This window comes from Aegilops tauschii, chromosome 3 (genome assembly GCF_002575655.3).
Source record: "Aegilops tauschii subsp. strangulata cultivar AL8/78 chromosome 3, Aet v6.0, whole genome shotgun sequence".
Classification (NCBI taxonomy): Eukaryota; Viridiplantae; Streptophyta; class Magnoliopsida; order Poales; family Poaceae; genus Aegilops; species Aegilops tauschii.
Genome location: NC_053037.3, coordinates 58,145,231 through 58,149,880, shown reverse-complemented (window position 1 = coordinate 58,149,880; position 4,650 = coordinate 58,145,231). Strand labels below are relative to the sequence as shown.

Below are 4,650 nucleotides of genomic sequence, written 5' to 3'. Positions count from 1 at the left end.
CTTGGCATGTACTTCAAGGAAAGTTCTAGTAGTCGGTGTGTTTATTCCTAGTTGGCAACCGACCATATGTGTAACCTAGGCACCCCTGGTGCATATATAAGCCGAGTGGTTTAGTATTTACGGGGAGAAGGACAAGCCTAAAGAACAGAATCATCTGATCTCGAGGTACATCATCTTGTACTCTGTACTCCATCACATCAATACAATCAAAGCAGGGCGTAGGATTTTACCTCTTCAAGAGGGCCTGAACCTGGGTAAACATCGTCTCCCATATTTCCTGTTACCATTGCTCCTAGACCCACAACTCAGGACCCCCTACCCGACATCCGCTGGTTTTAGTACTGACACCGCCCGCCGCTGCTAGGTATTCCTGCATTAGTGTGTGCTTAGCCATGTCGTCCCACTGTAATGAATCCAAACCTGGTAGGCTTCACAAGCTTCAAAGGTAGTGTTGTGCCACATGGCCCTTCCGTCCCATGACCAGACACATGCACAACACATTGTTGGCGATCCGTTTCATTTCGCTCGCCCTGCCGGTCACTCATTTACATTTAGTCTCTGCCTTAACTCTTAATACCATCATCCAATAGGGGGTGCCACCACTATTCTTGAGTTCACTGCCACCACCACACAAACACACACAAAAGCACACACTGAGAAAACCAGCCAAAACCGAGATTGTGTCCGCAGCGTCGCCGTCGTGGGTCATCTTGGGGAACATTTCATGGCAATGACAACCTTTGATATCCCCCTCCCTTCGGGTATGACCGACTTCTCCCTTGCACCCCCAATGTCTTTATGCATCCCGCTCCTCACCAGTCCCTGCATATCTTGCCTTGTCACACCATCTTCAACAACTTCTCTTCCGCCCTCGCTGTTGAACCCATGAGCCAGCCTCCTCGTCCGCAATGACTAGGTCATGCCATGGATCCCCGCTGTCATTGATACCCCTGACCAGTAGGAGTTATACATTTGTTTGTCATGGCTACTTCAAAACTTATATTTTTATATAAATCGTAAACGTGTTTTTGGTGTAGAAACTCGCGAGTTGTCATATATGTGATGTGAACATCGACATATTTTTAAAAGAAAAACACACGAGTTAGTCACGACATTTTTTTTGTATCTGGAATATGTGACCCCGCATCCTACCCTTGAATAGGACCCTATTCTTCATGCGATGGTTGGGATACCATTTGGCAACTTGCCCACACCAAGCTGAAGTTCGACAATGTACAAAGTCGACCTTCCCAATTGTCGTAGCAAGCCGCATCAACGCACTTACACACTCCGCATAGATAGTTAGCTGTTTTTTTTTTTTTTTTTGAGGGGGTAAAAAAGTTAGCTGTTGTAGTATCGCGCACTAGGTTTCGCCCGTGCACAAGTTAATGACCTTTATTACCCCAAAAAAGAAACAGAGTTAATGAGCTTCACAGTCATTCGGTGGTGCACTGGGCAGGCACGTAAATGTGGATCGCCTCGACCAAGGCAGCTGCGAATGTAGCGAAGGCAACACGCTTGCCTGACCGTGTATTCTACGTGCACGGGTCCATCCATGGATGGCTGGCAATGCCACAAAAAGGGCGTCTCCCCTCCACGACAGTATGGCGCACCTCCCATCTGTTCACCGGAACGGAAGGAACTGCAACCCAGAAAGACGGCGATCGAATCAAACAGCGCCTGGTCTCTGCGGTCCAACTGCTTTCTCTGCTGCAGCCGCGCGCGCTAGCCGACGAACCAGCTGCGCTTTGCACGTTCCAAAGGCGGCGCGTGCCGTTCGGCCATCTCACCATCACCAGTTGAGCACGACCCGGCCTGCCTTCCGTTGGGGCAGCTCGGACGAAGGTAGTGAAATGCACAGGGGACTCAGTTTTCCTGGTGCTCTTGCCTTAGGAGTTGGTGTCGGAACCCTGAACATGTTAATCGATCCACAATAACCCAAAATCTCAGATTTTTCTTTGCAAAGTAGCACAAGAACGTGTAAAAATAGGCATATAGCCAGTAGCAAGTAACAACATGGACACATAGGAGCGCATCCGCTTGAGAAAAAAGTGTACTAAACCTCTTTTTTTATGGAAATAAGCAAATATGCAACACCAACAAAAACTAAATTACCACCTCTTCAGTTACTTATGAATCAAGCTTTCAGAGTCTAGCTATTTCTCACATCCGGAAGGATTTAAGTGAGATCATATATTCTATGTACTAAAAATGAAAAAGATCAATCCTCCACCGGATTTACACGAGGATTAAGAAAAGCCTTAAAGTCCGAATAACCGGAAGGATTTAAGTGAGGTCATGTATTCTATGTACTAAAAATGAAAAAGGTCAATCTCCCATCAGATTTACATGAGGATTAAGAAAAGCCTTAAAGTCTGGATAAATTACCAGTACTTCATGAAACAGAGTACATTACCTTGTCCCAGTCGACGTCGTCGCTGAACGAAGCAATGCACCAGCCCCTTTCTATATGCTGCAGTCATTCGATCATCATAGACTACAAGAAAGTAGGCTAGTTAAATCTCAAAATGACATCTCTCACAATATTCAGAGTACAGTCAATACCATTAAGCATTTGGGTCAAATAGATTTGCATACAAAATAAATTTGCAGGTTGGCGTATGTTGATAAAATAAGCTACCCCCTGATGACCGCTATGGAAATAGCAAGTGTATAGTTTCAACTTTCAATAACACTGAAGGCTTAAGCTGATGAACTATTTTTTTCTCAAACACACACCTAAATGTGTGTTTCCTTTGTTTAGCTCAGGAATTTACAAATACTAGAAAAAAATACTACAAAACATGACTCCGAAAGAAAGTATATTTAATGATAATATAACCAGGTCGTAAGGAAAATCCAAAACTGATGGCTAAACTGGCAGGCAGAGAAAGAGCATATCTTAACAAAATACCTGGTAGAGCACCCTACAACAAACCTCCAAAATGATTAACGATATCGATCATTCCTCAGTGCCTGCAGAAATAAAATAAAAATAGTAATCAGGACAAACTCTTCTGTGCAGAAGTACACTCTAAATTCAGATCTAACATTTTAAAAAAATCCAGTGATGCTAAAGAGGAGAAATCTTGCACAGATTTGAAGAAGTCACCATAATCCCGCATAGGGCATCCTAGTGAGAAGCAATCAGGTGTCCTGAAACAAAGTAGGATCTATTAGAGAAAATTTAAAAAGGTGTGTTGGTATGTCACCAGAAAATATAAGGTTGTAAACATACCAGAAGTACTCATTTAGAGCTATCATAAATACACCACGTAGAATGTGGTGATTTTCCATGCTGAATTTTTTCTGCCTCCTACCAAATATAAGAGAACCATATCCATTACCAAGAAGCTTCTTCATTTCTTTCGGGGATATGTGTTCGACCCAAAGGCATTTTTTCTCGCATCAATATCGGAAACCACTCCCCTGATCATGCTCTCTGTATCTGTCTTTAACATATTTGTTAGACGTGAAATCTGTAGCGAAATTTTAAGCTGATGAAAAATCATACAGAGGGAGATCTCTTCCCATGTTCCCCATTACGAGAGGGAGGAGAGAGGAGGGAGACGAGGGAGATCTTACCAGGGATGAGGCCATTTTCGGAGAGGAAGTGAAGGACGGTGGGTGTGGAGGCGGAGCTCGGTCTGCTACCGACGAACAACGGCATGTGACGGGGTGGCGGAGCTCAAACCCAACCTTTCCCGTTGTGCGTGACGAAGAGGATGGGCTGGAGGAGGCGGATCTGGGCTGGCCTCCGCCGCACGCGACAGGTGATGGAGCCGCCTGCTACATTTCTCTTTGTGTGTGAGGATCGAGGAAGGAGATGGCGTGGCCGCGTGGGGATGAGGTGGTGGACAGAGGAAGAGGGCAGATCTGGAACCAGGCGGCCACTCGTGTGTTTGATATGTTCGTTGGCATGATCTTATCTCCTCTCATCTGCCATCTCTTCTCTCAGTGACCCCGTCTCGTCTCGTCTCGTCTCTGCAGGTAGAGCGGCCAGAGGAGCAGACCAACATCCCTCTTTACCTTCCACGCAACACCAACATGGTGAGCTTCCCCTCTCCCCCATCTACTCCCATATCTGAACATCAACTGCAGTTTGTACATTTTGGTTATACTTTGTTTCAGTTTGTACACATCTCGTTTTGGTTAAACTCTTGTCTTAGATGCCATGGCTGATGCGAATAATGGAATCAACATATTGCTTTGCAACAGTATTACTCATGTAATACAAATAATTGCAGAAGTATAAACATACTTATGCAACACATATGAGGACTTGGGGGCCTCAAACGGTCATTTTACATGACATAAAATTATGCATAATCATTATTATGCAATTTACCAATGGTCTACCCTGCATATTTGCTCTGAAGCCCATGGCTTAACACGCAAATAACAATAATCTTATTGTCAAAGTGCTAAAGCCAAGGGGCTAAAACGCAAGATCTGATAAGCATACATGCCTTAAATCAGAGAAATCATGGACTTTTCCAGGATTAACAAATAATCCAATGGCTGATTTGCAAAATCGCCAAAGAGATAGGATTTTCTCCCTTCTCTTTCTTGTGCGGTTACTAATTCCCTTAGGGAATTAACCGTCGTCTGCAGCCGCTGGTTCCCGTGCGCCGCCGTGGTCGGGGGTCG

General features: G+C 44.8%; 1 long non-coding RNA gene across 1 annotated transcript; it reads right to left on the bottom strand.

Moving 5' to 3' along the window:
* Window positions 1–573: 573 nt before the first annotated feature.
* Window positions 574–3,874, bottom strand: LOC120975349 (uncharacterized). The gene is made up of 4 exons (XR_005771131.3): window positions 3,586–3,874; window positions 3,239–3,448; window positions 2,915–3,156; window positions 574–2,497 (listed from the first exon to the last, which is right to left on the bottom strand). It is a non-coding gene; the product is annotated as an uncharacterized lncRNA (long non-coding RNA).
* Window positions 3,875–4,650: the final 776 nt, after the last annotated feature.